Source organism: Somniosus microcephalus, unplaced genomic scaffold, assembly GCF_052327205.1.
Source record: "Somniosus microcephalus isolate GS21.2 unplaced genomic scaffold, FLI_Smic_1.0 unresolved_chr9, whole genome shotgun sequence".
NCBI classification, from domain to species: domain Eukaryota; kingdom Metazoa; phylum Chordata; class Chondrichthyes; order Squaliformes; family Somniosidae; genus Somniosus; species Somniosus microcephalus.
Window position 1 is genome coordinate 41554328 of NW_028225187.1, and position 12167 is coordinate 41566494.

A 12167-nucleotide genomic window follows, 5' to 3' on the forward strand; every position below is an offset into this window, starting at 1 on the left:
ACGATGTGACTGGAATCTGAGTCTTACCCCTAGAAAAAGCTCTTAATTCGTCGGCACGCGCTGCAAATGAACGGGTCTGAGAACAAAGGGAAAGAGCGACCAGGGACCGTGTTTGCAGTTTACTGGGCGAGAAATTCAACAGCGAAGCTAATGTCGAAAATGACTACAAAACTGCTTATTTGTGAATTCAAATCTAAATCTACTGCTAAGAACTTAACGTTCTCAAACCTGTTCAGGAAACAATTACAGAAAATTGAGTCAAATGGGAGATGCGTTTGTATAGCTCTTTCGGAGAGGCTGTGGGTGGCTCTTAAAAGAGCCGTTGTGTTTTGGGTTTGTTCTTTCAGGACAACATGGAGTTTTACTTGGAGCTGGTGTATTTGGTCACCGCCTTTGTCCCTTCCGACATGGCATGCTTGGCCAGCTCCCCCAAGCAGCAGCAGGCGCACGGCGGTCTGGATCTCCCGGGGAGCTGATGGTGTGCCGCTTGTTGTAATGGGCCAGGCGGGAAGCCTCACCCGTGATGCACTCGAAAACATCGTTCACAAACAAGTTCATGATGCTCATGGCCTTGGAGGAGATGCCGGTGTCGGGGTGAACCTGCTTCATCACTTTTTAGATGTAGATGGAGTAACTCTCCTTCTTCGACTTTCTGTGCTTCTTGCCGCCCTTCGCTGCCGGTTTAGTGACGGTTTTCTTGGCCATTGTTTTCTTATCCTCAACCATTCTCAAACTCGATTTCAGATACAAAATGACACAAAGCAGCTCTGCGCTCGGCTTAAATAGGCTGCCCCCACAGCCCTATGCTAATGAGGGATGAGTGAAGGCAATGATTGTGATTGGCTGCTGAAGAGTGATGTCAATTCCCATTGTTCTGCATCTCTCTGATTCGATTTTTTATGTATCCAATCATATTGAATGCTTGTCACCAGCACGCCCCCTGCAGTCAGAAAGGTAATTGCAAGCACAGAGGAATCATCATCTTCCCATTCTTCATTTCGCAGACCATTAAAGAGGCTCCAAGCACTTCTGCTGCACGGGACTGCAATTTAAATGTCCAACATTTGCTCTATATTCAAGCCTTGCGGTGTGGACTGCGCCACTTTAGTTCAGTAATGCCAGTCCCTAGTATTGTGTGTGTGTGTGTGTGTGTGAATAGTTCTGTATCTCTCAGTCTCTGGTGATTTGTGTATGTGTGGGAATCATTCTCAATCTCAGTCTCTGTTACAGTATGTGAGTGTGGGATCCATTTGTTTCCTGTCCGTCACTAATATCACTTGTTAGGGTGGGATTCCATCTGTATCCGTCAGACTCTGGTACCGTGTGTCAGTGTTGGGATTCATTCAGAGTCTGTCATTCTCTGGTAGTGTACGTGTGTGTGACATTAATTCTGTGTCAGTCTGTCACTGGGATGTGCGAGTCTGAGATTCATTCTGTATCTTTCAGTCTCTGGTACTGAGTGTGTGGGGGAGATTCATTCTGTATCTGTCATTCACTGGGATGGTGTGCAAGTCTAAGTCTATGATGTCAGCCTCTGGTACTGTGCGTGAGTGTGGGATTCATTCTGTATCTGTCAGTCACTGGTACTGAGTGTGAGTGTGAGATTCATTCTGTATCTGTCAGTCTCTGGGACTGCATGTTAGTGTCGGATTAGTGCTGAATCTGTCTGTCTCTGGTACTGTCTATCACCGAAAAATTCCGCATGAATCTGCTACTTACTCGGTTTTTGAAAGTGCGATTCTTACTGCATCTATCAGACTCTGGCACTGAGATTAATTCCATTTCTGCTAGTATCTGGTACTGTATGTGTGTGGGACTGAATCTATCTGTAAATCAATTATACTGCATGTGATTGTGTAGTCATTCTGTATCTGCCACGCCCTCTGATGCTCTGTGTTACTGTAAGATTCATTCTCTGTCTGTCAGCCTCTGTTCTGTAATTGCGAGTTAGTGTAATTATATATCTGACAATCTCTGGTGCTGTATATGAGAGGGAGATTCATTCTGTACCAATCAGTCTTTAATGTGGGGTTAATTTGGTCGGTATCATTTTCTTATGCTGTGAGCGAGTGTGTATTAATTCTGGGTCTGTCACCATCTGATACACTGTGTCAGTGTGAGATTCATTCTCTCTCTATGCCAATCTGATATACTGTATGTGAGATTGAGATTTCTTCTATATCTGTCAGTTTGGGATTTATTCTGTACCTGTCAGTGTCTGATACTCTCCGTGAGAGTTAGGTGAATTCTGTCTCTGTCACTATCTGGTACAGTATGTGAGTGTGAGATTCATGCTATGTATCTGCCAGTCTCTGATAGTGTGGCTTTGGCAGCGGGTGGAGGCGGAGCAGCGTGGCAGAGTGACTACAAGAGTCCCCAGAGGCTCAGGTAGGCCTCAGTGCGGCATCGGCAGCGGGTGGAGGCGGAGCAGCGCGGCAGAGCGACTACAAGAGGCCCCAGAGGCTCAGGTAGGCCTCAGTGCGGCATCGGCAGTGGGTGGAGGTGGAGCAGCGCGGCAGAGCGACTACAAGAGGCCCCAAAGGCTCAGGTAGGCCTCAGTGCTGCATCGGCAGCGGGTGGAGGCGGAGCAGAGCGACTACAAGAGGCCCCAGATGCTCAGGTTAGCCTCAGTGCGGCATCGGCAGCGGGTGGAGGCAGAGCAGAGCGACTACCAGAGGCCCCAGAGGCTCAGGTAGGCCTCAGTGCTGCATCGGCAGCGGGTGGAGGCAGAGCAGAGCGACTACCAGAGGCCCCAGAGGCTCAGGTAGGCCTCACCAATTTCCAATCTCAGGCAAGGAGAGAGGTAAAAATGATTCAAGGTGTGACATCACCACAAAACAGGTAGGTAATTGGTTGGAGTATTTCTCTCGTTTTAAAACTTTAAGTCTGTGGTTTATAGTTTTTAAGGTTGCTGTGGTGTACCAAGGCCTTTCTGGTGCAGAGTGACTGTTGGTAAACCACTTAACTGGTGTAACTAGAGGGATTGATTTAATTTAAATCCAATTAATTAAAGGGGATACTAGCATCTAAAATCGGGCAGAGGGTGTCCATAACTAACAATAAAAAATTTAATTAATTACATAGAATGGAGCAGCTGATGTGTTACTGTTGCAAGATGTGGGAGCCGGTGAACCCCATTGAGGCTCACAGTGATTAAGTCTGTGACAAGTGTCTGTTGCTACAGGAACTCCAGCTCCGTGTTGACGAGCTGGAGTCTGAGCTTCAGACACTGCGACACATCAGGGAGGGGGAGAAGGACCTGGACTCTGTGTATCAGGAGGTCGTCACACCTATGAAGTTAAGTAATTCAGATGTAGCCCATGGTCAGGGACAGGACGGTGTGACTACAAGTGAGGCAGGTACGGGGATCCAGGATGTAGAGCTGGAGGAGCCGGAGCCCTTGCTGTTGACCAACAGGTTCGATGTTCTTACTCCCTGTGGGGACAGGAGCAGGGACTGCAGGGAGGATGAGCAACCTGGCCACAGCACCGTGGAATGGGAGGCCATTCAAGAGGAGGGAGTAAATAGAAATGTTGTAGTGGTAGTGGGTAGTAATATTAGGGGGATAGATAGAGTTCTCTGCAGCCGAGAGCGAGAGTCCCGAAGGCTGTGTTGCGTACCCGGTGCCAGGGTTAAGGACATCTCCTCTGGGCTGGAAAGAAACTTGCAGTGGGAGGGGGTGGATCCAGTTGTCGTGGTCCATGTTGGTACAAATGACGTAGATAGGATTAAGAAGCCAGTTCTGTTAAAGGAGTATGAGCAGCTAGGGGTCAAGTTAAAAAACAGAACCTCAAGGGTAATAATCTGTGGATTATTACCTGAGCCACGAGCGAATTTGGCTTGGACAAATAAAATTAGAGGGTTAAATGCATAGCTCAAAGACTGGTGTGGGAGAAATGGGTTTTGCTTACTGAGACACTGGCACCAGTACTGGCCAGGAGTGAGCTCTTCCGTTGGGACGGGCTTCACTTGGCCGGTGCTGGGACTAGAGTCCTGGCAGATCATATAACTAGGGCTGTAGAGAGGGCTTTTTAACAAACTAGTCGCGGGGGGGGGGGGAGGTTCCTAGAGAGCAAGTAATAAAAATGACAACAGAGAAGGTCATAGACTTAGGTAACAGTGGGGAAATTAAAATCCAGAGCGTGTCAGGAAGGGGCAGAAGGTATGGAGTAAAATGTAAAGTAATAAAAAGGGCAAAAGCAGGAATTAAGTGTCACAAAACATATTTGATCGTTCTCTATCTGAATGCACGTAGCATTTGTAACAAAATAGACGAGTTAATGGCACAAACAACTACATATGGGTATGATCTTGTGGCCATTACAGAAACATGGCTGCAGTGTGACAATGTCTGGGAATTCAAAATACCAGGTTATTTAACGATCAGGTAGGACAGGCAGGAAGGAAGGGGAGGTGGGGTGGCTGTGTTAAAAAAGGAAGGAGTCACTGTAATACAGAGAAATGATATTGGGTCAAAAGATCAGGATAATGAAACAGTTTGGGTGGAGGTAAGGAATACTAAGGGGAAAAAAACACTAGTGGGCAAAGTCTATAGGCCTCCGAACAGTGGCAACTCTGTTGGATGGAGTATCAATCAGGAAATAGTTCAGGCTTGTAATAAGGGAGCATCTATAATTATGGGGGTTTTAACTATCATATTAACTGGATAAATCAAATTGGGCAGGGCTGCCTTGAGGATGAGTTCATTGAGTGTATTAGGGATGGGTTTCTTGAGCAGTATGTAACTGAACCGACCAGGGGGCAAGCAACCGTAGATCTGGTCCTGTGTAACGAGACAGGATTAATTAAAAATGTCCTAGTAAAGGATCCCCTTGGAATGAGTGACCATAACATGGTTGAATTCCATATTCAATTAAAGGGTGAGAAGGTTGGATCTCAAACAAGCGTGCTAAGCTTGAATAAAGGAGACTATGAAGTATGAGAGCGAAATTGAGTAGAGTGGATTGGGAAAATAGATTAAAGGGTAAGACGATACATGATCAGTGGTGTACATTTAAGGAGTTATTTTACAACTTCCAAAAAATATATATTCCACTGAGAAGAAAAGGGTGTAAAAGAAAAGACAGCCATCCGTGGCTAAGTAAAGAAATTAAGGATAGCATTCAACTAAAAACAAGGGCATATAAGGTAGCCAAATCTAGTGGGAGGACAGAGGATTGGGAAAACTTTAAAAGACAGCAAAAAATAACAAAAAGATTGATTAAGAAAGGGAAGCTAGATTATGAAAGTAAATTAGCAACAAATATATAAACCGATAGTAAGAGTTTTTATAGTTATATAAAAAGAAAAAGGGTGGCTAAAGTAAATGTTGGTCCCTTAGATGATGAGACCAGGAAATTAATGGTGGGAAATATGGAGATGGCAAAAACACTAAATGAATATTTTTTATCAGTCTTTACAGTAGAAGACACTAAGAATATCCCAACACTGGACAAACAGGGGGCTATAGGGGTGGAGGAGCTAAACACGATCAAAATCACTAAGGAAGAGGTGCTCGGTAAAATAATGGGACTGAAGGCGGATAAATCACCTGGACCTGATGGCTTACATCCTAGGGCCTTGAGAGAAGTGGCAGTAGGGATTGTGGATCCATTGGTAATAATTTTCCAAAACTCCCTGGACTCAGCAAAGGTCCCGGCAGACTGGAAAACTGCTAATGTAATGCCCTTATTTAAAAAGGGCAGTAGACAGAAGGCTGGAAACTATAGACCGGTTAGCCTAACATCTGTGGAAGGGAAAATATTGGAGTCCCTTATTAAGGAGACAGTAACAGGACATTTGGATAATCATAATTTAATAGGACAAAGTCAGCATGGTTTTATGAAGGGGAAGTCATGTTTTACAAATTTGCTGGAGTTCTTTGAGGAAGTAACATATAGGGTGGATAAAGGGGAACCAGTGAACGTAGTGTATTTAGACTTCCAAAAGGCATTTGACAAGGTGCCACACAAAAGATTATTGCTTAAGATAAAAAATCACAGGATTGGGGGTAATATTCTGGCATGGATAGAGGATTAGCTATTTAACAGAAGGCAGAGAGTTGGGATAAATGGTTCATTCTCGGACTGGCAATCAGTAACTAGTGGTGTTCCACAGGGGTCAGCGCTGGGTCCCCAACTCTTTCCAATCTATATTAACGATTTGGAGCAGGGGACCGAGTGTAACATATCAAAGTTTGCAGATGATACGAAGATGGGAGGGAAAGTAGTGAGTGAGGAGGACATAAAAAACCTGCAAGGGGACATAGACATGCTAAGTAAATGGGCAGAGATTTGGCTGATGGAATACAATACTGGAAAGTGTGAGGTTATGCACTTTGGCAGGAAAAATCGTAGAGCAAGTTATTATCTTAATGGCAATAAACTGGAAAGTGCTGAAGTACAAAGTGATCTGGGGGTCCTGGTGCACGAAACTCAAAAGGTTAGTATGCAGGTGCAGCAAGTGATTCAGAAGGCCAATGGAATGTTGGCTTTCATTGCTAAGGGGATAGAATATAAAAATAGGGAGGTATTGCTTCAGTTGTACAAGGTATTGATGAGACCGCACCTGGAATACTGCGTGCAGTTTTGGTGTCCATACTTAAGAAAAGACATACTTGCTCTCGAGTCAGTACAAAGAAGGTTCACTCGGTTAATTCCGGGGATGAGGGGATGGACATATGAGGAGAGGTTGAGTAGATTGGGACTCTACTCATTGGAGTTCATAAGAATGAGAGGCGATCTTATTGAAACATATAAGGTTGTGAAGGAGTTGGATCGGGTGGGTGCGGGGAGGATGTTCCCGATGATGGGTGAAAGTAGAACTAGGGGGCATAATCTTAGAATAAGGTGCTGCTCTTTCAAAACTGAGATGAGGAGGAACTACTTCACTCAGAGGGTGGTAGGTCCATGGAATATGCTGCCCCAAAATGCTGTAGAAGCTACATCATTACATAAATCTAAAACAGAAATAGACAGTTTCCTAGAAGTAAAGGGTATAAAGATTATGAGGAGCGGGCAGGAATTTGGAGATGAGTCTAGGTTCGGATCGGTCATGGCCCTGTGGATAGCAGAGCCGGCCCAGGGGCCGTGTAGCCTGATCCTGCTCCTATTTCATGTGTCTAATTCTGTTAGATTCAGGAGATGGTTCTGTGATAGTAGATTGGCGGATAGGATCAGATCAGCCATGATCTTATTGAATGGCGGAGCAGGCTCGAGGTGCTGATTGGTCTACTCCCGCTCCTATTTCTTATGTTCTTATGTACCATTTGTGAGCATGAGATTCTATAGCTATCAGTCTCTGATAATCAGTGTCAGTGTGGGATTGATTCTGTATTAGTCAGTGTCTGATACTCTATGTGACAGCAAGATATATTCTGTATCTCTCAGGTATCTCTCAGTCTATGGTAATATGTTTGAGAGTGAGATTCATGCTGTATCAGTCAGTCGTTGATACTTTGTATCAGAGTGGGGATCATTTTCTGTTACTGTATATGCTTGTGGGATGCATTCTGTACCTGTCTGACTCTAATACTCTGTTAGTGTGAGATTCATTCTGTATCTGTCAGTCTCTAATACTGTATATGAGACTGAGATGTAGTCAATATCAGTCACTTCTGGCACGGCATAAGAATTTGAGAATTATTTTTTAACTGCCTGTCTCTGATACCCTATGTGAGAGAGAGATTAATTTCCTGTCTCTTAATCTTTGTTATTGTATGTGATTGTTATATGCAATCTTTATCTCTCAGACCTTGATACACTTTGTCAGTGTTTGATTAATTCTGGATTTGTCAGTTTCTGGTTCAGTATGTGACAATGAGGTGCATTCAGTATCTGTCAATCTCAGGCAATGAGTGAGAATGAGAATCATTTGTTACTTCAATCTCTGATACTGTGTGTCGGTGTGTGATTGATTCTGTATTGGCAATGTCTGGTACTGTATGTGACAGTGAGGTAGATTTTGTATCTGTCAGTGCCTGATACTACGTGTTAGAGTGAGATTCATTCTGTATCAGTCAGTCTTTAATAGTATGTGTCAGTGTGGAATTCATTTCATCTCTATTATTTTCTGGTACTCTATGTGAGTGTGAAATTAATTCTGTGTCTATGTCATGTCACTAAGTTAGTGTGTAAATAATTCAGTCTCTGTCACTCTCTAATACTATGTGTCAGTGTGAGATTCATTCTCTCTGTCAGTCTCTGGTACTGTATGTGAGATTGAGATTAATTCCATGTCTGTCAGTTTCTTGTACGGTATGTTAGATTGGTATTTATTATGCACCTGTGAGTCTGATATTGTATGTGAGATATAGATTAATTCTGGAGCTGTCAATCTCTCGCAAAAATTTGAGATTTAGATTAAATCTGTATCTGTCAATCTGGGTAGTGTGTGTGATTGAGAATCAATCTGTATGTCAGTCTCTGAAAATCAGTGTCAGTGTTTGATTGATTATGTATTCTCAGTGTCTGGTACTGTAAGTGAAAATGAGCTAGATTTTCATATCTATCAGTCCCTGATACTATGTGAGCAAGTGAGATTCATTGAGTATCAGTCAGTCTGTTCTGCTCTGTGTCAGGGTGAGATTCCTTTTGTCTCGATCATTTACTAAGTTAGTGTTACCGTTTTTGATTCTGTATGTGAGAGTTAGATTAATTCAGTATCTGTTAGTCTCTGGGGTTGTATGAACATGTGGGATACATTCTGTCCCTGTCTGTCTCTGATTCCCTCAGTTAGTGTGAAATTCATTCTCTCTTTGTCAGTTTTTGATTCTGTATGTGAGAGTTAGATTATTTCAGTATCTGTCACTCTCTCGTGTTGTATGAAAGTGTAGGATACATTCTGTATGTGTAATTCTCTGATACTGTATGTATGAATGAGATTTATGTTATACATGCCAGTCTCTTGTGCTCTTTCTTGGAATTAGATTAATTATGTGTCTGTCAGTCTTTGCTACTTTGTGCAGGAGTGAGAATCATTCTGTGTATCAGTCTCTGAAACTCTTGTCATTGTGTGATTGATTCTGTATTTCTCAATGTCTAGTACTTTATATGACAGTGAGATAAATTCTCTGTCAGTCTCTGGACTTTGTGTGAGAGTGAGATTCATTCTGTACCAGTCAGTCTTTAATAATCGGTGTCAGTGTGGGATTCATTGTGTCTCTATCATTTTCTGGTATTGCATGTGTGTGGGCAACTCATTCTGTGTCTGTCACATTCCGATACTCTGTGTCAGTTTGTGATTCAACCTGCACCTGTCAGTCTCTGGATGGTGAATTTGGGGTTTGCTCTGTACCTGTCAGTCTCTGATGAGATGGTGTGGGTTTTACACTGTAACTGTCAGCTTCTGATATGTGAATTTTAGGTTTTACTCTACCAGTCATTCTCTGGTTTGTGAATGTTGGTTCTATTCTGTACCCATCGATCTCTTGTATGCTATCTGGTTTTATTCAGTACCAGTCAGTTTCTGATAGATTAGTACGATAGCAAAATACTGCAGATGCTGGAAATCAGAAATAACAACAGAGAATGCTGGAAAAACTCAGCAAGCCAGGCAACATCCGTGGAGAGAAAATGGAGTCAACTTTTCGAGTCAAACTCTTTGTCAAGACTGGAAAGGCTCAGGCAATGAAATAGATTAAAAGGCCAGGCTGGGAGAGAACAAAAGAGAAGTGAAGAGACATTAAGAGGTATTCAAAACGAGATGAGATGGCGATAGGACTAGTGGAGACAAAAGGCGGCTCTTGATTAGGTGTGAAATGCGCTGGCAGAATGGAGACAGCTGCCATGTGGGAGAGAGAAAAAGGGGGGAGGGAAAAGGGCCAAAACAAAGGTGTGGATAAAAAATAAGTAAAAATGTAATGGGTTATGATCTGATTTTGTTGAACTTGATATTGAATCCAGAAGGCTGTAAAGTGCCTAGTCGGAAGATGAGGTGCTGTTCCTCGAGTTTACGCTGAGCTTCCATGGAACAATGCATGAGGCCGAGGACAGTGAGGTCTGAGTGAGAATGGAGCGGTGAATTAAAGTGACAGGTGACCGGAAGCTCGGGGTCACTCTTATAGACTGAACGGATGTGTTCCACAAAGAGGTCACCCAATTTGCATTTGGTCTCCCCAGTTTAGAGGAGACCACATCATGAGCAGCGAATACAGTATACTAGATTGCAAGAAGTACAAGTAATCCGCTGTTTCACCTGGAAGGGGTGTTTGGGGCCCTGGACTGTGGGAAGGGGGGAGGTAAAAGGGCAGGTGTTGCATCTCCTGCGCTTGCACAGGAAGTGCTGGGTGAAGGGGAAGGGGTACTGGCTGAACGCCAACTCTCCGACATCTCCTCCTACCTCCACCTGGACCATGACCCCACTACCGAACGTCAAACCAACGATTCCAAGACTGTCACTGATCTCATCTCCTCTGGAGAGCTTCCCCCCGCGGCCACCAAACTCATACTTCTCCAACCTCGCACAGCCCGCTTCTACCTCCTTCCCAAGATCCACAAACAGGACTGCACTGGTAGACACATCATTTGAGCCTGTTAATGCCCCATGGAACTTATGTCTTCCTATCTCGACTATATCTTTTCTCCCCTTGTCCAGTCTCTCCCCACCTACTTCCGCAACTCTTCGGATGCCACCAACACTTTAACAGTTTCCAGTTTCCTGGCCCCATCCGCTTCCTTTTCACCATGGACGTACAACCCCTCTACAACTCCATCCCCCACCAGGATGGCCTGAGGGTGCTCCGCTTCTTCCTTGAACAGAGGCCCAACCAGTCCCCATTGACCACTACCCTCCTCCGCCTGGCTGAACTTGTTCTCACATTGAACAAATTCTCCTTTAACTCCACTCATTTCCTCCAAATCAAAGGTGTTGCTATGGGTACCCACATGAGTCCCAGCTATGCCTGCCTTTTCATGGGATATGTGGAACACTCTTTGTTCCAGTCCTACTCGGGCCCCCTCCCTCACTTATTTTTCCGATACATTGATGACTGTATCAGTGCCATTTCCTGCTCTCGCCCTGAACTAGACAATTTCATTCACTTTGCCTCCAATTTCCACCCTTCCCTCACCTTCACATTAATTAAGAAGGTGAAAATAGAATATGAGAGTAAGCTTGCATGGAACGTAAAAACTGACTGTAAAAGCTTATATAGATATGTGAAGAGACAAAGATTGCTGAAGTCAAGCGTAGGTCCCTTGCAGTCAGAATATGGGGAATTTATAATTGGGAACAAACAAATGGCACACCAATTAAATACATATTTTGGTTCTGTCTTCACAAAGGAGGACACAAATAACCTCCCAGAGATGTCGGGGAACATAGGGTCTGATGAAAGGGAGGAACTGAAAGAAATCAGTATTTGTAGGGAAATGGTGTTAGGGAAATTGCTGGGATTGAAGGCCAATAAATCCCCAGGGCCTGATAATCTACATCATAGGGTACTTAAGGAAGTGGCCCTAGATATAGTTGATGCTTTGCTGATCATCTTCCAGCATTCGATAGAATCTGGAACAGTACCCATGAATTGGAGGGTAGCTAATGTTACCCCACTATTCAAAAAAGGTGGTAGAGAGAAAATGGGGAATTACAGACTGGTAAGCCTGACATCGGTAGTGGGGAAAATGCTAGAGTCCATTATAAAAGATGTAATAGCAGAGAACTGGGAAAACAGTGACAGGATCGGACAAAGTCAACATGGATTTACAAAAGGTAAATCGTGCTTGACTAATCTAGTGGAACTTTTTGAGGATGTAACTGGTAAATAGATAAGGGAGAATCAGTGGATGTGGTGTATTTGGACTTTAAGAAGGCTTTCAATAAGGTCCCGCATAAGAGATTAGCATGTAAAGTTAAGGCACATGGGATTGGGGGCAAGGTTTTGACTTGGATAGAGAACTGTTTGGCAGTCAGAAAGCAAAGGATTGGATTAAATGGGTCTTTTTCTGAGTGGCAGGCAGTGACTAGTGGGGTACCGCAGGGATCGGTCCTTGGGCCCCAGCTAGTCACAATATATATTAATGATCTAGACAAGGGAACTAGATGTAATATCTCCAAATTTGCAGATGACACAAACCTTTGTGGGCGTGTGTGCGGTGAGGAGGATGCCGAGAAACTCCAGGATGATTTGGACAGGTTGGGTGATTGGGCAGAAGCATGGCAGATGGGCA